This window comes from Mesoplodon bidens (genome assembly GCF_964165515.1).
Source record: "Mesoplodon bidens genome assembly, chromosome: 11".
In the NCBI taxonomy this organism is placed as follows: Eukaryota; Metazoa; Chordata; class Mammalia; order Artiodactyla; family Ziphiidae; genus Mesoplodon; species Mesoplodon bidens.
Window position 1 is genome coordinate 16,365,557 of NC_138167.1, and position 23,328 is coordinate 16,388,884.

Genomic DNA, 23,328 nt, shown 5'->3' on the forward strand with positions numbered 1-23,328 from the left:
ACTGCATGAACAAGACAGCATCTAAAGAAAGGTCACAAGAAGTCAACAAGCCTGAACACTATAGAAGATGGTACAGAATCTGACCCCCTACTTCAGTGATTAACTGAGATTTTTTCCTCTTTTTTCTCTTTAAAAGCTTTCATGGCCAAGCAGAATCTTCGAAGCTTGTTCTGGGACACAAGTCCACCTTCTCCCCAGGTTGCTGGCCTTCTGAATAAAGCAAGCTTTCCTTTTCTCACCAACACTTGTCTCTCATTTATTGGCTTTCAACCTGCAAACAGCTGAACCTGAGTTTGGTAACAGTTTGACAATGAAAATAGAGACTCCAATTTCCCAAATTTCCCTCCCCTCCAAGTCCAATCTTAGCGATAGTAATTAATTCCTTAATTTCTGCATAACTGTACCAGGTGTGGCAGTTTTGTTGTGTGACACGTGGAGGTTAGACTCTGCTCCTTGCCACTTTCTAACATGATTTTGAAAAAGTTATGTAATCTCTCTAAACATTCAAATGCTCATCTGTAAAAGCTAACCTTTCCTACTTCACAGGGTTGCTTAAAGATTAAGTGAGGTATTGTACAAACATGTTCTAACACAATGCCTGACACAAAGCAGTTTCTGAAAAACACACATTTCTAATGTCTGCTTCCCTCATCCCCATAAGACTAACCTCTCTACTAATTCATGATCCCATTGCCTCCCAGTTCTCTGGGGACACTATACCAACAATTATCTTTTCCCTCTCCCGTCTTACCAAACTCTCCTATCCTGCTGAAAAGTCAATAAACATTTATTGAATATGTAGTTAGTAAGTGCCAGGCCTTTTTTTACCCGTTATCTTAACCTAATGCTAACCTTTCCTGAAGCTATTGGTCTGTCTTTCTTCTTGCCTTTATGATCAAAAGTCTGCCATGAGGCTACAGTAGGGGAATCTATATAAAGGAGGTTGTCAGAGGGAGTATGAATTTCTAGATATTGTGCTCAAAATTTAAATTGCATGTTCAAATCCACATTTTCCAGAAAAACAGAGCTCATTTTCCCCATCAGAGTCTTAAAAGGATGCTTGATTCTCAATATGTTAAGATCCAGTGATCTAGATCAGTAACATTTCAGGACTGTAACGCTATGCCATTATACTGTGTCTGTCCATACCAAGCACTGAATGTACCCCAGTTATAGTCAGCAGTGAACTTTTACTGGCTGACCTCAAATTTCTATTTTTTAGTCTTCATCCTATGTTATTTATCTGCATAGTGGGACATTCATACCAAGATTTTCCTTCTTGGACTTTCTCTTTCATTGGTTTCTGACATCACTTTTTTCTCCCAATAAGACATATTTGAGCACTCCCATCTCTTCCTCTGGCCCCTACTCCTCAAAATGACTCATAACTTTTGATGTTTCCTAAGATGTACTTTGTCTTAATTTACTCTTGTTGTACATGCTCTCCTTGGATTATATAATCCATGTCTAAGATTTTCTATATCCAGATTGGACCTATTCTGGTATCCAAATCCATATGTCTAAGTGATTAAAAAATAAATTGCATAAATGACCCAAAGAAACACTTAAATTTTTTTAAACTTCACTAGTAATTTTTAAAAATTAAGTTAATATAATCTGAAAAAGAATAGATATATGTATATGTATAACTAAATCACTTTGCTGTACACCTAAAACTAACACAACATTGTAAATCACCTATACTCTAATATAAAATAAAAAAATTTTTACGTTAATATAAAGATACTACTTCCTTTTTCTTATGATTTATGGGTACTTTTTTTCTAAACAATAACCTGTGTTAGCAAACTTAAGAATAAAGTGTATCCTAGTGCACTGCTAATGGACTGTAAATTATTATAAGCTTTCTAGAGGGCAATTTGACTATATAGATTGGAAGTCCTTAAAATATGCATACACACTTCTGCTTTTATAGTATGAAGTTATACTGAAGGGCCCTCCCACTAAAAGACAACTAGAACCTGGACAAATTAAGACAAACATCTTTAAGGCATGGCTAAGCTCACAAGAAGGAAAGGAAATCTGAGTGTGATGGGGGAAGCAATGAAATGAAATCTGAGCAGAGAGCCATGAGTAAACAGTAAGTGAAATAATAATAGGAGTCCTGAGATCTTGAAGTCCTAAGTTTTGGGTCTGTCTCAAGGTTGGAGGCTAATGTGAGTCTCCTGTATTACCTTGACCCTCCTTGGAGCTTAAGTGATCTCAGATGTCAGCAAATTCTGGACAGTGGCAAATAAACCACATCCTCTCTAAGAGAAAATCCCCAATGCGGGTCCTTAGGATTCCCACAGATTTAGTTGAAGAACATATGACCTTGGACTTCCCTGGTGGTGCAGTGGTTAAGAATCCACCTGCCAATGCAGGGGACCCAGGTTTGAGCCCTGGTCCAGGAAGATTCCACAAGCCATGGAGCAACTAAACCCATGCACCACAACTACTGAGCCCACGTGCCGCAACTACTGAAGCCTGTGCACCTAGAGCCCATGCTCCACAACAATGAGAAGCCACTGCAATGAGAAGCCCGCGCACTGCAGCAAGAGTAGCCTCCGCTCACTGCAGCTAGAGAAAGCCTGTGTGCAGCAATGAAGACCCAATGCCGCCAAAAATAAATTAATTAATTTTAAAAAAAGAATTAAAAAAAGAACATATGATCTTATAAACACAAATCAAGCCACAGCCACTGAGAGTCATCAGAAACAAAATACAGACCAAATTTCCAAGGAAAATATGGTGAGATAATCAGATAAACAGATAAACAATATTGACTGACCATCTATGAAATGATTAAAAACAAAACAAATGCACTGTTTTTAAATCAACCTAAAATGACAATTAAAAATGACCAAGTATTTAAAACTAAAACAACTTAATCTTTGATATTAAAAACACACGGAATGGCTTCCCTGGTGGCGCAATGTTTAGGAATCCACCTGCCAATGCAGGGGACACGGGTTCGAGCCCTGGTCCAGGAAGATCCCACATGCCATGGTGCAACTAAGCCCGTGTGCCACAGCTGCTGAGCCTGCGCTCTAGAGCCTGTGATCCACAACTACTGGAGCCCGTGTGCCTAGAGCCTGTGCTCCCCAACAAGAGAAGCCACCGCAATGAGAAGCCCGCACACCACAGTGAAGAGTAGCCCCCGCTCATAGCAACTAGAGAAAGCCCGCCTGCAGTGAGAGACCAACATAGCCAAAAATAAATAAATAAATTAAATAAATTAAAAAAAATACACACACGGAATGGGTATCAACATATCAGATACAGATGAAAGATAATTTGTGAATTGAAAAATCAATCTTAGGAAATTAATTACCCAGAGTTAGCATAAAAAGTACAAAATAATGAGGCTATATAATGCAGTCAATAAAAGACAAGATTAAGGAACTAGACTAAATTTGAATCCCAGCTCTACCACTAAATCCCTCTGTAGCCTTGGGTGTGTTACTATCCTCTCTGTACCTCAGTTTCATCATATATTTAAAAATAAGGATTTTGTAAGGATTAAATAATATATATATAAAATGCTTGGATCAAAGTCTGATAAACTAAGCACTATAGAATAAATGTCATTATTAATATGACAAAACTAAGATCAAACATATCTATTATATCAAGAAATACATGAACTTAACTTACTTATTAAAAGAAAGATTTTTTTTCAGATAACTCATAAAACAAATCCCCACTTTATGCTGTGTATAAAAGACACACTAAATACAAAGTTATTCAGAAAGACTAAAAGAATGGGCAATAATATCCAAAAAAGAAAAGAGAAAAAAAAGAAATAACAGAAGTCATGATCATAATATCTGACAAGGTAAAATTCAGAGCAAAAGACATTAAAATTCAGAGCAAAAAGCATGTTAAAGGTACTAAAAAGAACAATACACAGTGAAGATGTGTTATGTATTTCTATGCACCCAGTGGGAGTACAGCAATTTCATAAAGCAGGAAATTCAGGAGATGCAAAGATAAATAGGCAGAGACATTCAGGGAGATAAATAAATAATACAATTTATTTCTCCCCCTAGTCCAAGGCATAGCAAAATGAAAAGCATAAGAAAGGATTCAGAAGACTTAAATAATGTTTTCAATAAAGGAGGTGATATGGATATATGTTGAATTTTGTACCTGAATTAGAAAATACAGCGTTTTCCAAGTGCTTATGGAAGCTTTACTAAAATTAATCATATATTTGATCACAAAAAATTTAATAAAGTCTAAAATAATACAGAAAATATTGTTTGACCACAAAACAATAAAAGAAACTCCTCTACTGTGAAAGACTAAAAAAAAAAGAAAGAAAATCATTGAGTTAGAGGAGAGGATTTAAAACAAACAAACAAATATTTTTGCAGATTTTCTAGAAAACAACTGTTATGGGTTGAATTATTTCCCCTCCTTCCAAATTTATAAGTTGAAGTTCTAATAGTACCTCAGAATGTAACCATATTTGGAAATGGGGTCACTGGAGTTGTAATTAGTTAAGACAAAGTCATACTGGAGTAGTTTGGTTCTTAACCCAATATAACTGGTGTCTTAATAAAATTTTTAAAAAAGGAAATTTGGAAACAGAGACATGTACACACAGAGAACTCAAATGGAAATGAAGAGTGTGATAAGAGTGATGCTTCTACAAGCCAAGGAACACCAAAGATTTGCCAGCAAACTACGAGAAGGTGGGGAAAGATATAGCAGAGCCCTCAGAAGAAACCAATCCTGTCAACATCTTGATCTCAGACTTCCAGCCTCCAGAAAAATGAGACAATAAATTTCTGTTGTTTAAGTCAGTTTGTGGTATTTTTTCCAGCAGGTTGAAAACATCATTGCTAGTTTTTACTTAGTTGCCCAAATTCCAAACTAGACTATACTTAAGAATTTAGTACCCAATAGATGCTCCAAATATTACTGAATGAATAATTCAAGCATTAAAGGAGAGTAAATTAAATTCTCCTGACAGTCTCTTCTAACTCAGAGATTGTTGTTCATTTGTTTGTGTGCTTATTTTGTTTTGACTTTGGGGGAACATCAGGCCTTTCAAAAGCTCCTAATCCATATGTCTGAATTAACAGGATCTTAGAAGTCCTTAAAAATGCATCATTTTTCAAACTATTAAAACAGGATGGAAAGTATGTCTTTTATAAAGAGCATACAGTTGGGATTTCTTTTGTGGGTTACCTGAAATATCCTTCTTTTAGTAAGTAAGGTAAGCCCATGTACTTTTTTTTTTTTTTTTTTTTTTTTTTTGCGGTACGCGGGCCTTTCACTGTTGTGGTCTCTCCCGTTGCGAGCACAGGCTACAGACGCGCAGGCTCAGCGGCCATGGCTCACGGGCCCAGCTGCTCCACGGCATGTGGGATCTTCCCGGACCGGGACACGAACCTGTGTCCCCTGCATCGGCAGGCGGACTCTCAACCACTGCGCCACCAGGGAAGCCCCTAATTTGTATCATTTTGCATAGAAAATAATCTTACTTATATCTTCATGGTGGAGTGGAATAATAGAAGAATTATTTGACACCATGTAACACAGATTTAAAACACATTTCTGAGAATGTTTAGAACACTGATACCATCTTCACACCATGTTTGGCAATCCATTAATGAGATAGTTTTAAAACTATGTAGCAACATAAAAGATGCTTAGAGAAAAATCAGTCATAACCTGGAACTCTAACACAAAAACTGTAACTGTGGTCTATTTTCATATGTAAATACTGTATATATTAACAATTTTGTACCTTTTGTTTTATTTATCACTAGTTCATATCTTTCAATTTTTATTCCTTTTTAAAATTTTTATAATCAAAAATTAATTGTTAAGTTTGAAACCTATAAACAGGGAATGAACAATATTTTTTTAATGTAAAAAAATAAAAATAAAAAGTAAAGCTTGTTAGGAAAGAATTCTAAATATCTTCCCAAGCCGCAGAATACTTCTTGAAGGAATCAACATGCAATGTTAGACTTCATTTAATCACGCCAATCTTAAAATGACAGCAAAGAGATAAAAAGAATATGAATCCACAAAGACAAAGAGAATGAGAGAGAAAAGTTACAGGCAGAAGACAGCTACACATCTATGCAAGATGGAAAAAAAACTGAGGAGATATAATGACTTATGTTTCAGTCTCCATAAGGCTAAGAGAGCAATGTTAACAAGAAGCAATACTCCTCAGCAATAAAAGGGAAAATTATTGATATAGAAGGCAGATAAATCTCAAATTCATTGTGCTGAGTGGAAAAAAAAAAGCCAGGCAAAGAGTACATTCTGTACTATTCCATTCATAGAAAAATCTAGAAAATGCAAACAAATATACAAGAACAAAAAGCACATCAGTGGTTGCCCAGCGAGGGGGTAAAGGAATAGAGGAGAACGAAGGAGTGGAAGAAGGGATAAACTGCAAAAGTGCACAAGACAACTTTTTGGAAGACGGAAACATCTCTACATCTCATTGTGGTGATGGTTTGCAGTGATGGTTTCAGGGGTGTATAAATTTGTGAAAACCAATCAAATTGTCCACTTTACATATGTGCAGTTTATTTTATTTCTATAATACCTAAATAAAGATGTAAAACAACAATATAAAAATAAATAAAGGGATAGCTAAGGATCATCAGATACTTAAAAAAAGCTCCAATAAGAAATACAGAGACCAAAACAAACATTCAAAGGTAAACAAAAAGGAACTGAAGGAAATAGAGACCACAAAGGGACAAGAATTTAAAAGAGAGAGAGAGAGAGAGAGAGAGAGAGAAAGCTGTAAATAGTATCCTCGTAGATAAGAATGGATTTTACATCAATGAAACAAAACCGAGGTGCTATTCAAAAGGCAAGAGATCTTGAAAATTAAAAAAATATATGATTGTCAAAGTTGATTTTTAATTAGAAAAGCTAGTCTATCAAGTTTAGGATATTTCTAAGACGTTCAAAAAATTAAAGATATGGAAAACCAGTGAGAAAAAACTACATAAGATTAAATGAATAAATCTAATCCTCAAAAGACTTTTGGAGCAGCAGACGGGAGCAGCCAGGGCTGCCTAATGCTCTGTTTTGAAGAACAGCCAGCAGTGCAATGGAGCAGGCCAGGGACTGCTCACACCTGAAACGGACCACAGAACAGGCACATACCAGAGGTGGAAGTTCAAGTCACACGTAGAAGGACAACCTCACCAAGCGATCAAGAGTGTCCACTGTGCCCGCAGAGATCTCAGCAGCAGCAAGTACCCGTGGTAGATTTTAAGGCAAAATTGACATGGACATTCTTAGCTGAGACACCAAGAGGTTGGGTAAAGCTGTATTGGAATAGCCAGGCAGCTGATTGAAGCAAAAAAAACCCAATGCTCTATCTACTCTTTGAAGATTCTGCCCCGGCTTGCCTTGTTTGTAGGAGAACCTGCGTCATACCTCTAACTGTAGCCTTCCCTTAGGTCTCAAGGATCCTGAAACCTTCCAGGGGACATTAGATTTGGTGTAACAGCAACCATGACTATGGAAAGAGCAGCAAGATGCTGCAGTGCATTAACTGTAGATTGAGATGTATCTTGCAAGATGGCCAAATCTTCATTGGCATCTTTAAGGCTTTAGACAAACATAAGAACTTGATCCTCTGTGATGGGTATGAGATCAAGGAGATCAGGTTAAAGAATCCAAAGCAGCCAGAACATGAAGGAAAGCAGGTTTGGGGTCTGGGGTTGCCACATAGAGAACTTGGTTTCTGTGACTGTGGAGGGTACACCCCCAAATACACTGACATTGCTTGGGTATCACTTGCTGGAACTACAAGAGGCCCTGGGGTTGGCAAGGCAGCTGACTAAAGTGTACCAGCTAGTGTTCCAATTCCCAAAGCTCCTGCTGGATTAACAGGTCCTGTCCGAGGGGTTGGGAGGCCATCCCAACAGGTAATGACTCCAGGGAAGAGGCACTGTAGCTGCTGCTGCAGTGGCTACTACTGCCAGCACTGCTGGAGCCCCAACTCAGGACTCACCAAGGCAGAGGACTCCACCCACACCTGTTGGTTCTGTATCTTTTTTTAAAATGTACCTTGCCCTTATATCTCAATCTGTTACTGAATGTTCATGGAATTAAGCCCCTAGCATTATTTGAATTTAGGTAGACACTTCAATGTCCCTAGCTTCATTCTTTGCATTTAAACATATTGTTGATATTCTTAATCACTTCTTTTTACCAATTCCTTAATACAAACTTCTCTTTAATCCATGAAAATCCATTCTGGTACTTTACAAAGATAGCAAATTCAAGTTTCTGCTGTACGTGACACACCATTAATTCCACCAAGATACTCTGTATCTACTACGTTAACATTCACTGATGTGTTAATATAATAATGACCCATCTGCTTCTGCTGTCTATGAGGTACTTTCTATCTATAGGGATGGAAATTAATGACAGAGTCTCTCTGAACTGCCTGATGTCAGAGCTGGGAAAGGTGTGAAGGGTATATAAGAGCTCAATTACTGGTTAGCAAGTCGGGGAGTAAATGCTCCAGTGGATGCAAGCTCGGTGTTTTTCACAAAGCTTCCTTGTTAACAAAGGTATTTTCTGATATTGCTGACACTGAGACATTAAAAGGTAAGGAATTTTTTGTTGCTGGGATAGTATTATTTATTTGGCATTAGAACAAATTTGGGATTAAATATATGGTTTATTTCAAAGAAGGGCTAAATGGATAATGTTCTATAATATTAATTTTCCAGATTGTTTCAAGAAGGAAATTGGGTAAGGGAAAATTTTGAAAATATTTGAAAATTGTTAAGGGACTACATCAATAAAAGTATGATCCTTGGAAATTATGTTCTAGAAAAGATTTTTTAAAAGTAAGCTCTAGTTTAATATTCCATTAATCAGAGCTATAATAAATTTCTTGATTTCAATTCTGAATTATTCTTTTCAGAAAATTTGAGAAGCAGTGGGCATCTGGAAGCTTCCAGTAGCTCTCGTTATGCTCTTTGTTGCATTAGACCATCTGGAAGGTACACCCATTGAAAGGTTAGTAACTTTAAAGTCCTGGTTTCTTTGCAAAGTATGAGAAAATTAGAATTAAATACAGCTATGTAATTAACAGCCCTTGTTCCATGTGATTTCTGACTAAATCATATTTAAAAATAGTACATTAAAAATAGATAGCTAGTGGAAAGCAGCCACATAGCACAGGGAGATCAGCTTGGTGCTTTGGGACCACATAGAGGGGTGGGATAGGGAGGGTGGGAGGGAGGGAGATGCAAGAGGGAGGGGATATGCGGATACATGTATATATATAGCTCATTCACTTTGTTATACAGCAGAAACTAACACACCATTGTAAAGAGATTATACTCCAATAAAGATGTTAAAAAATAAATTAATTAATTATTTTAAAAAGTGAATACAAAATAGAGAAAAAAAAGAATAGTACATTAAGCTGTTCAACTGTTCCTTAAATTCTGTGTTCTTTAAAGAATAATGTCAGTCTGATAAATCTCTCTGATGAAACTTCTAACAGACAGGAATGGATAGTTCCAGTTTTGTCAGAAATATGCTGTTGGAACTTAGAGGAAGAAAGCCAAAACATGAAGCAAGAAAACCCAAAAGGTAGTAACTTCTGCTATACTAACCTGATTCTCAAACAAACTAGAGAAATTTAAAGCATATATGTTATATGAGGTGGAATTTTACTGTATGTTTATATAGATTTTTTTTTCTCAGCTCTGGCAATATCCAAAACTTTTACATCTCTTTCTGGAAATTTAAATATATAGAAATAATAAAGGGGCAAATTAAATTTTCTAAGAAGTTAAATTTAGAAGCTCTACTTAAAAAGCCATTTGTTCTTAGGGGGATTCTTTCTATATTGTTAACTGTTCTGTTAATGAAACAGAATTATAATTAAAATATTATTTTTTATGAGACTACTTCCAAGATGCTCTACATGTAAATTAATACCTCTGAAAATGTTTTCAATAGGTAGCATGTGCATCAGGATTTTTTCAAAAAGCTTATTTTGAAAGGTGTCATTTCATTCGAATGGTAATATTAAAGAAGGCTAAAACCTATGTAGGGTGAAAATGTTTGCAGTATTTATAACTTTCAAATGAAAAGCCTTTAAAACTGTGATTCTCCATTTATTTAAAAGATCCTTAAGTTCAAATTCATGCATATGTCATAAATAATATAATGAGGATTCATTTGTGTCTAAATTGGTTTTGATTCCATATAGTTTTGTAGAACTGAATTTATACTCTTTTAAAGACCAAGGAGACTAAGGTTACTTTTGAAAAGACTTTGCCTTAAGTCGTATCAGAACTCTTCTCATAGAATTATCAGCATCTTTTCTATTTTCCTTCCAGGTGTTTTTTGTTGAGATGGAGGTCTTTGGTCATATGGAAAGATTTCTAAAGCACCTATGTATAATAAATAAGAAGAATCATCCGAAGATATTTTTCTTTTCATTTCAGGGCTTATCTAGTTTATAGGATGTTCTTCTCAGAATTGACTGTAATTTTCAATTGGTTTTCTCCTGGATAAAAATAACTTTAAAACTGCCATGAAGGGCTTCCCTGGTGGCACAGTGGTTGAGAGTCCGCCTGCCGATGCAGGGGACACGGGTTCGTTCCCTGGTCCAGGAAGATCCCACATGCCGCGGAGCGGCTGGGCCCGTGAGCCATGGCGGCTGAGCCTGTGCATCCGGAGCCTGTGCTCCTCAACGGAAGAGGCCACAACAGTAAGAGTCCCGCGTACCGCAAAAAAAAGAAACCAAAACAACAACAACAAAAAAAAACACCTGCCATGAAGTTTCTGGTATACTAGCAGAACAATTGAATGATGACAGGAAAATTAGCAATATGACCTAGTATTTCTGTCTATATCTTGATCTTCTCTTTCATTAGATATACTCATTTGCTAAGTATTTTTACCCAGTATGTTTTTAAGGATATTCGTTTATTATGAGATGAACTTTGCTCAGAAATAGAATAGTATGTAACATTATTTATTAACAAATTATATATTCATGTTAGTCATACAATCTCTTACTTTAAATTATTATTAGAAATACTTATAAAACATTCATCAATTTTTTTCAGGAATTGAATTTCTTGGAATCAGTATGATGTGGTCATTTTTTTTTTAAGGGGGAGGAAGAATTTTATATCTTGAGCTGTTCAACCATGTAATATTCTATAAAGCTCAAAAAAAGCTGAGAAAGCCTATGTAGGAAACATCTCAAATTTTAAACACCTTTAAAAAAATAAAGCTGATGAAGATTTATTATTCAATGTCATTTTTTTCACAAAGTTAATCATCTCACTCGAGATCTTTTTCAACTTTTATACACGTATGGTATGGGATTAAGAGGTAACAGACTTTACAAACCATATCAAAACATAGTTATGATACTTTACACTCATGAGTGAGACAAAAGGATCCCACATTTGCCTACCAACTTTTTAAGACTCAGTAGTAACTATCTGCCTGGCAGATAATCAGAGGGCAACCAAAAGTATAATTATATGGGTTTCATTCTGGAGTTACTAGGAGCTCCCTACAGGAACTCACATACCTCTACAGATAACTGTTAAGACCTGGGATAAGGAATCCATTTAAAAACTCTTGAGGGAGTTCCCTGGTGGCCTACTGGTTAGGATTCCAGGCTTTCACTGTCATGGCCAGGTCTCAATCCCTGGTGGGGGAACTGAGATCTTGCAAGCCGTGCAGTGTGGCCAAAAAATTAAAAAATAAAAACTCTTGAAACTGAGATGTTTTTAAAGAGAGACAATTTTAAGAGTTAACGTTTGGCTTATAGTCAACATCACTGTTTAAACTCTCTTAAAGCCAAGAAGTTCCATGTTTGTGTGCATGTGTGTAAGTGGTCAGTAGTTTTAAACTAGTATTTGTCACTAGCTGGTGGGTTGGCTGGCAGGCCGGGTCTACCTTGTAGTCAATGAGGAAAAAACATATGAAAATAGGAGTATGGTGCTTTTCACTAACCATTTTAGCCAACTTTTTCCATCTTAATGATAGTTTTGGGTGGAATCTTATATATCCTGACTACCATATTTACACGAAAAGTCCTGTTGGGGAAAGCAGGTTCACAGTTATGAAACCAACGAACATAAAAGCTCTTAGTTTTTCTTTACAGTAGAATAATGGCCCTCTGGGAAAACTCAAAGAAGGTAATATTTTATTTAGAATAATTTTAAATCCTATTACAGACTTTGAGACCAATTATCAGACATATCAATTATCAGACATTTAACACATAGAGTATTTCACACTGCTCCAGGCATTTGCCAAACATATCCTGGAACAGAAATCCCCTTTTAAAAAAAAATAGATTCACTTTATTTATTTATTTGTTTATTTATTTATTTATTTTTGGCTGCATTGGTTCTTCATTGCTGCGCACAGGCTTTCTCTAGTTGTGGCAAGCCGGGACTACTCTTCATTGCGGTGGGTGGGCTTCTCATTGCAGTGGCCTCTCTTGTTGTGGAGCATGGGCTCTAGGCACGCGGGCTTCAGTAGTTGCAGTGTGTGGGCTCAGTAGTTGTGGTGCATGGGCTTAGTTGCTCTGCGTCATGTGGGATCTTCCCTGACCAGGGCTTTATTTAAGTCAGATTCTTATGTGGTATCTGCTTTTCCCTGACTCTGAGTTTCATACTTTTGGAAGAAGCATTAACTCATATAAACTGCTATCATGCTGCATTATGCATTTCTAAAGGCACTCAGCTTTTATTTAAAAAAGAAAATAGAAAAAGGAAGCATCTCAATCTTATTAAGAATCTGACTCATTGACTTGATTGCTACATTAAAATTTCCCCTTACGAAGTATGCCTTAGATCACCAGATTATAGACTTTGTTGTTGTTTTGTTTGTTGGGGTTTTTTTGGAGTGTATAGAGACAGAAGATGTTATTTAGAGTGATTTTATGTCATGAATTGCATACTGAAATAAATGAGTATATAAATTCCTATTTGTGATGTTCAATTGTTAGCCTCTTTCAAAGTGGATATGAGCACATTTTAAAGTGAGTAAGGTACAATTAAATTACAATCTCTTAAACTTACTTATTTAAAAATTTTCCCACAGTCGTCTACATTAAGTAACAGTTTATTGCATCTTACATCTATATCAACTCTCCAATCTATCTTTCAAGCATTAATGAGATTTTAATGAGCGCATATGATATTCAAGGACATTGTATACAGCAGTACACAATTCCCAGATATAAAACAAGAAGAATTAATGTATAGTAACCTAACGACCTCTGGTGCTAAGGCGTTGGATAGAGTTAGGGTTACTATGTCACTTATTCCAACCAGGAGACTTTTGAGAAGGAAAGTGGTTATTACATTGATACAATAGACATTAAGAGTAGATGTTATTCTAAAGTTTACTCATTACATTTATTATCAAGGTGAAACATTTGAACAAATTCAGCATTATTTCCTTAGTTTGTATTCGTAGGCCAGTAGGAATCTAAATATATAAAGGTTGGGAATGCCTTATGTACCAGATACTTCCCCTGGCTCCTCATAATTAAATAGCTTGTGAAAATAATGATTGGTTTTTCTTTATTGATGTAACTGCAAATGTAAACAGTAAGTTTTGGTGACTAAGTTTATCCCAACTCTTCTCATTGTGCCTGTGGTGCATGAAATCATAAGTACTCTTGAGTAACCTTCCAAATACTTATGTCCATGCTACAAATTATATTTTATTGAAGATTTAGAAATAAAAATGCTTCTTATATCGATCATGTTGCAATACAGAGTCAGAACAAAGAATTTATTTATTAACACTGCATTTAGAACTTCTAGAAATTCTCTTTAAGCATGGTGAGAGGACATTCTGCAATAAGCCTCTTACTTTTCTGAAGCCTGAATATCATTACCTGGTAATATTATGCTGAGATGAAATAACACCTTTTGGTTAACAGTAGAAAAGCCTGTGAGTCTAAAGCTCCTTTGGCTGAGTGCAGGGAGAGCTTTTCACATAATGTAGGAGAAAGTATTCTTTTTCAACCCATTATTTTCCCTTTCACATACACACTACCCAAAACTATGGAAAAATCCATCTTCCTTACACTCAGTGCATCTGTAGTAGACATATTAGTGCTCACTGACATCCTCTCCTTCTCAAGCATACAAGGGAGTATAGTTCTCAGACCCTTGCATTCAGGTGGTGCTATATGGCTCATTCTGGCCAATGAAATAATAGCAGAAATGATGTGTGTCACATCTAGGTTGACACAACACAAAAAAACCTATGTGAAAAATTTCAATCTTTCTCTACTCTGTTGCAGCCGTTGCTGGTGAGGCTTCCCTCTGGCTGGGGCCCTGAGTGACTTCACGGAGAAGAACTCTCCTACTGACCTGTCTTGGACATGGAGTATGACCAAGAAATAAACTTTTGTGACTTTTTATCTACAGCCTACCAAAACAAAATAACCAAAGTCAAACTTTCATCCTACCTAATGAACCTACTTCTCCTCCTGACTCTATTATATCTAATAGCAGCATAACCATTCTTCCACAGTAATTCAGCCTTGATATCTTGAAATTATCACCAATCGTCAAATTCCTTGCTCCCCACATTCCAATTAGTTACCAGGACATGTGTACTCTACGTCCTTGTTACTAGGATATGTCTCTTCTTTCTTTTCCCATTGCCAGTAAAGTAGCTCCAACCTTCTTTGTGCAAGCCAGGATCTCTATAACAGGCTGCTGAAATAGTTTTCCACCTCCAATATTTACTGCCATTCTATACATCGATACCAGAATAAGTTTCCAAATGCACATTTCTTATTATATCAGTTGTTCTATGCAAAAATTTTCAAAGGCTTGTTATTATCTACAAAAATACATCAATTTTTTTAGCCTATCATTCAAGTCCCTCCATAAAGTAACCCCTATCCTCTTTTCCAGCTTTACCCCACATCATTTCATTTCTTTTACATACACTCTGCCAAACTCTTTTTTTAGTTGTTTCTGTTTACCAGATATCATCACATTTTCTCTTATTTTCCAGGCTCTGACTCTTCCCTCCATTCCCTCCAAATTGAACGAATGTCTCCCAGTGCAGCCTTTTGAAATCTTTCAACGACAAAGTCAAGAATCTTTCATCATTGCCCTACTGAATATGATTTCTCCACCCACTGACCTCTAACCACACTTAGAAGATATCTTTTAGATTCAAAAGAAATCTGATAGGGCCTCCCTGGTGGCGCAGTGGTTGAGAGTCCACCTGCCGATGCAGGGGATACGGGTTCGTGCCCCGGTCTGGGAGGATCCCATATGCCGCGGAGCGGCTGGGCCCGTGAGCCATGGCCGCTGGGCCTGCGCATCCGGAGCCTGTGCTCCGCAACGGGAGAGGCCACAACAGTGAGAGGCCCGCATACCGCAAAAAGAAAAAAAAAAAAAAAAAAAAAAAAGAAATCTGATATTAAAGTATATATTATTACTATTTTATTCATATTAAAATACTCTATTATAATGTTATATTATTGCTGTATTATTTGTGTGACTGACACATTTCTCTTCAGCATTGCTAGATTCCTAACTAAGGGCGGAGACTGAAACTTAGTCATTCTCCATTTCACAAATTTCCTACTTCACAATCAAGAAGATTAAGCCTATCTACACATTCTGGAGAAAGTTAGGCTACTTGGGCATTTTCCATCTTCTGTTCTTGATATTGTGCTGGCATAGAGCTTAACTGCTCTTATCTTCTGAAAATAACTTGATATTTATTTACCACCAGCATCTTTTGGTTGACAATGGATTCAGCCAGCCATCCCCAACCTTTCTGGCACCAGGGACCGATTTCATGGAAGACAATTTTTCCATGGAGTCGGTGGGTGGTATGGTTCAGGCGGTAATGTGAGTGATGCAGAGTGATGGGGAGAGGCAGATAAAGCTTTGCTCACTTGCCTGCCACTCACTTCCTGCTGTGCGGCCCGGGTTGGGGGATTTGGGGACCCCTGGGTTACACAATTGTGCTTTCTAAACATATCATACAACTTATGGAAGAAGCAAGAACTATCATTTTATCCCAAGGGTGTTTTACCATGTAACTAAAAATAATTGATAAATTGCTATGGAATGTATCTTCATCATACCAGAACATATTAATTATGGTTTTCTTGATTTGAGTTACTAAACCCTTTGGGAAATGAATTCCACCTCCAAATAAACTAAACATAGTATTACACAATTAAATATTAAATACCATAAAATAATTATTAAAATAAAGATTCTAAATTTTCATAACAAGTAAGCTTGAGTAAATTCCATTAAAAATGGTTTTTCTGGTGGAGTGGGACAGGAGCAAATGGTCATGTTTCTCAATTTATTGAAAGAAAAGTGCTCTTTCATTTGAAAAATCACATATGCTAGCATATGTTCCTTCCCCCTTATTATTGATTTATAACATACATTTCATTCATGAACAAATTTCATAAACAAAATTCAAATCTCTGCCTATTGCTAAAACTTTGGAAATTTTAAATTTTTGATCATTTTTGTGAAAACATAGTAATATGCATTGGCCATTCATCTCCATCTGCTGTTTAACCTACATTATTTGGACAATATTTCCACTGACCGAAAAGTCTCTGCTTTGAAACATTTATTAATAGTGCACATTGAGATATCGAAGAACACAGTGAGTCAGAGTTCTGTGGAATTTCCAACAGAAGAAATAAAGACACAGAACACATTAGAAATTTATCTATGATGCTCAGACATGACAATCAAACTTGAGAGTTCTGGGCAGTCAGGAGAGAAATTAAGTATTAAGTATTAATTAAGTATTAATTAATTAATTAAGTACTTAATTAATTAAGTATTAATTAAGTATTCGTGCTGAGTAGGTTTATCAATTTAGGAGCTTAGAGTTTACATATTAACAGCCAGATATTTTTCTGTGAGGCTACATGTGAATAAGTTAAAATAGCTATATCATTTGGCTTGCAATTAGTATCCTTAAGGTTATAAAAATTGTCACACTTTATATTGCCTGGAATTAGGACAACTCTCAGTACTTTCTTAGAAAATTAAATTATGCTGTGACAGCTACAAAAATTTCATTCTGTAAGAATAGATAAGAATGACAGGGACTTCCCTGGTGGTCCAGTGGCTAAGACTCCATGCTACCAATGCAGGGGGCCTGGGTTCGATCCCTGGTCAGGGAACTAGAGCCCACGTGCCAAAACGAAGATCCCGCGTGCCGCAACAAAGATCCTGCGTGCCACAGTTAGGACCCAGCACAGCCAAATAAATAAATAAATATTATAAATAAATATTTAAAAAAAAAGAATGACAGGGATTTCTTTGACTTCGCCTAGCAAGCCACATCTGTCAAAATAAAGGATAGTATCTGTAAAAGAAAATGAGTTGACTTGTCTAAGATCACACAGTTAATAAGGGTCATTCCAAGACTGGAACCGAGGTTTATCAGACTCCAAAGCCCAGGCAATTTCTCTACTTCATGTCCAAACAAAAAGTCTTTTTTCCCTACTTCCACTGTGGCTTATTTTGTATAGTACTCTGCCAAAGCAGTTTGTCTGAGAACTGGACAAACAGGTCAGGCAAAAGAATAATGGTGCAAGAAATATGTGTTCAGAATATAAAGAAGTTTTTCCTTTTGCTTTTGAGGATAACAATCTTTACCCAGTATCAGATACCTTTGTCTTACTTTATTTTGTATTTTGTTTCAAGTGAAAGAAAGTTTGAAAAATCTAATACCCTTATTAAAAATTTCCAATACTGAAAGATCACTTGTAGTTTACCTTTATCCCCTCTCCCAAATCCAGCTGAGATTTTCATATTGACTTTTTTTTAATTGAAGTATAGTTGATCTGTAATGTCGTGTTAGTTTCACGTGTACAGCACAGTGATTCAATTTTTTTTTTTTGGCTGCGTTGTGTCTTCGTTGCTGCATGCGGGCTTTCTCTAGTTGCGGCGAGCGGGGACTGCTCTTCGTTGTGGTGCACGGGCTTCTCATTTCTGCGGCTTCTCTTGTTGCAGAGCACGGGCTCTAGGCACAGGGGTTTCAGTAGTTATGGCACGCGGGCTCTAGAGCGCAGGCTCAGTAGTTGTGGCGCTCAGGCATTCAATTTTGTGTATATATATATATATATATATATATATATATATATACATATATATATATATACATATATATATGTATATATATATATTCTTTTTCAGATTTTTTTCTCTTACAGGTTATTATAAAATATTGAGTAGAGTTCCCTGTGCTATACAGTAGGTCCTTGTTGGTTATCTATTTTGTATATGGTAGTGTGTATCTGTTAATTCCAACCTCTTAACATATTGACTTTTCTATTGAGACTCATTTCTTTGTTCTATATACAACTAAGGAAATTTTCTTTTATGGTTAAATGAAAATTCTGCCAAGTGAATAAGCCCAAATCCTGTAGCCAGTCCATGAAGGTCCTTCCCACAGAACTTCAGATTACATTTCACACCTCACACTCGCCCACCTCCACACCCTTGCTCACAGAATTTGCTCACCTTTCGATATTCTCCCTTCACCCTCTGGGAGTCTACACCCAGGTTCTGTTCAAATGCCACAGTCTCCAAGGAGCCTCTCCTCTGAATTTACATAGACTTTATCTGTATTACTCTGCCGATATCAGTTTATTGAAACATTCACTCAGTCACTCAACAAATGTCCATTGAGCTCACGTTGGTATTCAATACTATTTTAGTGGCTGGGGTTTAGAGCATACCTTGAAGAAGTTTACAGATTTACCTTGTATTTTGGTTATGTATGCACAGGTATTATTTCCTCATCTAGCCTGAAATCTAGGACAAGGGTATGTGAGTTACTTCTGTAATCCCCACAATATTTAAATCCAGTCCTTGCACATAACACATACTCAATAAATACTGGTTGAATGAGTGTGTTCCATGAATAATGAACAAGCAAATGAATGAGTAAACTTTAATATAAAGTTCTGATATCACACAGTGATGAAGTTGATGGAGTGTGACTTCTTACACTCCCTCTGTAAAACAAAGATAATAATTGTAGGGTTTTATTAAAGACTAGGAATGAAATACGCAAAGTAGGTGGCACAATTTTGGGGTTCAGTCAGTGGTAACTATTATAGCCATGATAACTGCACACAAACAAAAGAATGATATGGTATCACAGTGGGTACTTTTGTTATTAATAGCAAACCAGAAGGATTTAAAAAGCAGGGGGCAGGAGATAAAGGTGGGTAATAAAAGTGGGCACAAAATGATGTAGGGAAAGGTTCAAAGAAACAAAAACAGAAAAAGGATAATGAGAATAATCTACCCAAATCCTAAATAGGATTTGTATCACTGGTTACCTTTCCTGCTCCAACGACCAATGACGCAAGACACTTGTTCTGCACAATTGCATCTAGAATTACAAAAATTTGACAGAACCATACAAGAGGCACGTTCTAGAAATCCATCCTCTTTCTTCCCTGTGGGAACATTCCTTGTTATTTAGAACAACAGTTATGATCAGTAAGAAGTGGCACACAAATCCTAAAAAGGAAATAGCAGACAATATAGAAACAGCACATCTGGTAGAGGTTACCTGTGCTGCACGTAGGTTATGAGTGAGAGCAAATTCTAAAATGTCTAAAACGATAGAATTTAAGTAGCTGGAAATGTTACCACCTACATAACAAACTCTATATTAATAAATTCAATATTTTTAAAATTGAAATCATGGACAGGCATTATAAAAAGGAAAATTAAGTTTATCAAAAAATTGTAGGGCTTCCCTGGTGGCGCAGTGGTTAAGAATCCACCTGCCAATGCAGGGGACACGGTTTGAGCCCTGGTCCGGGAAGATCCCACATGCTGCGGAGCAACAAAGCCCGCAAGCCACAACTACTGAGCCTGTGCACCACAACTATTGAAGCCCGTGTGCCTAGAGCCCATGCTCTGCAACAAGAGAAGCCACCGCAATGAGAAGCCCGCGCACCACGACAAAGAGTAGTCCCTGCTCGCTGCAACTAGAGAAAGCCCGCATGCAGCAATGAAGACACAATGCAGACAAAAATAAAATAAAATAAAATTAATTAATTAAAAAAAATTGTAGACTTAAATTTTTAAAAATCTCTTCTTAAGCACCAAGGATTTATGGAAGAGTACAGGGAAATATATTCAGTATGTTGTAATCACCTATAATGGAAGATAATCTAAAAATATATATATGTAATTATATAATAAATATATATATATAACTGAATCACTTTGCCATACACCTGAAACAAACACAATATTGTAAATCAACCATACTGGAATTAACAAAGAAAAAACTATCACGACTGTTTTAACTTAATTAAAATTTGGAGATTTTTAGATGAAAAAAACTCTTCTTCATCTTCATAAGCATAATGCCCTGATTATCCTATAAACATGTGAACATGGGGTCTATGTAACTGAAATGATGAAATAATTAGTGTGAGCTTACATGAAGGCTAGGAGGCTGTGGTCCCAGCTACAACTGTAATAAAAGTGTATTCTGGTTTCACTTCCTTTATTCACTTCCTTTATTGAATACATACTTCCACTTTCAAAATATGAATTATTTGAACAAGGAGCCAGTCTGGAGCAGAACTCCTATCCCAGATTCACCTCCCAAACTTTCTACAATTTGAAATTCATTCTTTTGTATTTTGAAAACATTTTACTTCAAGAGTCCCTCATTAAAAGACAAGTAAATCCCTCTTGACAGGGAAATCCTTATCACTATCACTATTACCCTAGAAGAAGTTACTTAACAGCTAGCTGAGAACAAAGGCCTAGGAGAATGGGATAGGCAGCTGCAGACACGAAAAATGATGAGGGAAGAGGCAAGGTGAGCTGTAAGGAAAAGAAGAAGAAGAAGGAAGAAGGAGAAAGAGAAGGGCAGGAAAAGGCATAAAGGAGTCCTGATTAGCTTACAATTTCTGTGTTTGGGCTTTGGGACCTACATACATTTGCAACCATTTGCCTGCAAACAGCTAGGCCTGAGCAGGATTTAAAGCACCAATTCTACTTTGGTTATAAAAATCTTAAATGTTAACCTGTGTTGACAAGGTAGAGGATGCGAGCAGCACAAAACAGAGAAAAGAACAAGACAGTGGAAACCATTTGTTTCTCTGAAAAGTCCTCAGGCTTCCTCAGACAGTATTGGATCCTTAGGAACTCTCTTGTTCCAGAACCCCTGCTGCAGAAAGGACACGGAAAATAAAAGAGGCTATGAAACAGAACCAAACCCTTTGAGTTCCTAGAAATTCAAACTCAGTTTCTGGAGCGTTATTTGAATTTGAGTTTAGGATTAGTATCTGTCTGTACCAGGAGAGATTGTTTAAATGTGTTCAAATGTCATAATATTAAAGTAAAATTAAGCTTTTAAAAAATTCCCTGTTGCGGGGGCTTCCCTGGTGGCGCAGTGGTTGAGAGTCCACTTGCCAATGCAGGGGACACGGGTTCGTGCCCCGGTCTGGGAAGATCCCACATGCCGCGGAGTGGCTGGGCCCGCGAGCCATGGCCGCTGAGCCTGCGCGTCCAGAGCCTGTGCTCCGCAACGGGAGAGGCCACAGCAGTGAAAGGCCCGCGTATCGCAAAAAAAAAAAAAAAAAAATTCCCTGTTGTGATGTTGAAGAGCAAAAAGTCAACAGGACACTGAAAGCTACTGTGGTAAGGCCACTGGTATAGCAGCAAGCACAGGGTTTTTGGAATCAGGCTGACCGACCTTTGTTAGGATCACAGCTCTTTTTCAAAACACTGTATACATCTCTTAACTTCTTTTAGCTTCAATTCCCTCATTCTTGGCAGAGATATGATAGATATAGTTCATGAAAAGCACTTAGAATATAATTATACCTGTCTCTACCACATTTAGCAAATATTAGCTGTGATTATTATTAATTAAATTCTAGGATATGGCCTGACCAAAGCATGAGGCATTAAAAAAAATTATACTACGTCACTACTTCACATTTGGCCTCACCTTGATTCTAAGACTTCTGAGTAAAAGATAAGAAAAAAGTAAACCCAGGTCAAGACGTTTAGGAAAGTCTAATAGCTACAACTGTTAAAATCTGTAAGTGTAGGATTGGTCTTCTAGAGTGTATTCACACGTAGAAGAGACCCTTTTGTACTTTATCATTGTAAACACCATAATACAATAATCTAACGTATGCTTTAATGTGGTTATCTTAAGACATGAGGTGTTGAGGCTCTTTAAAATCTCTTAAATCTCATATATCTCTAGTATATGTTGTCCTTTTGGTATTTTTGAATTTAGGAGCTAAATCACCTGAAATGGATAATGTACTGCTTTACCACCAAAAATGAGCTTGGTCTCTGTGACCAGTAATCTGAGGTAAATTGTTTTCCCATCTATAATACAGGAAGGCATTTGGAGATAATGCTTACCTGTATAAAAAATAGTTATAATCAATAGTTATATTTTACTCTATGTTTTCATCTGGAAATTTGCCCCAGAAAAGCTTAGGTATTATTGCCACCTACACATATTTCTTTCTAGCCTTTTCTAGGAATATATATTTAAAACTTAATTTAACCTTAGAAAATCCACAAATGTGACCATAATTTCCAGATACAGTGAGACATTACCAGGCTAAGATCCAGTCCAGCAAATGATCAGTGTCCCAACTGGAAAACAGACACTTCAATTGGAGTTTACCCTCTGCCCTCTTCCTTACATATATAAACAACTTATTCTGCCATGTAAATATGACAAAAGATAGAACAGCAGGTTCAAAGATATACTCAAGTGTATATTTCTGACATTTCTGAATTTACTTATTCTGAATAAATATCAGAATTCATATAGGTAGTCCTACCAACTGGCCTCATCTAGCATGGGTTTTAACAACAAGATTTACAGCATAAAGAACAGGAACTTATAAACCAGAAATGTCATAAGTGTCACCAGTCAATGAAGAAAAACAAAATCTCACCTACACAGAGATAAAAGGAAGAAAGTGGACTTTTTTCAAAACAAAGTGCCTCCTATGGGTTTTCATAGTCCTGTTTCATATGTTGTTTCTCCACTTTAGAATGCAAATGAAAATACACTGTCTCACTCAATCACTATATTATATTGTCATAAAACAGATGAAACTACAAATTATTACTATCAAAAAATTTCTAATTTGTAAGACAAAAATGTTGGTGAACCAAGCCAGTGTAGAATCCAGTCTACATTCTCCCATACTATTCCTGCACTGTCATTTACATTGTATATTTGGGTGACAATTTGAAACACCCAAGCTGCTACTGCCAC

At 36.6% G+C, this 23,328-nt stretch overlaps 1 pseudogene across 1 annotated transcript; it reads left to right on the plus strand.

Annotated features, from left to right (window-relative positions):
* Positions 1–7,096: 7,096 nt before the first annotated feature.
* LOC308625702 (SNRPN upstream reading frame protein-like) lies at positions 7,097–7,346 on the plus strand (annotated as a pseudogene). The gene has a single exon. The product of its transcript is annotated as an SNRPN upstream reading frame protein-like (transcript).
* The last annotated feature ends 15,982 nt before the right edge of the window (positions 7,347–23,328 follow it).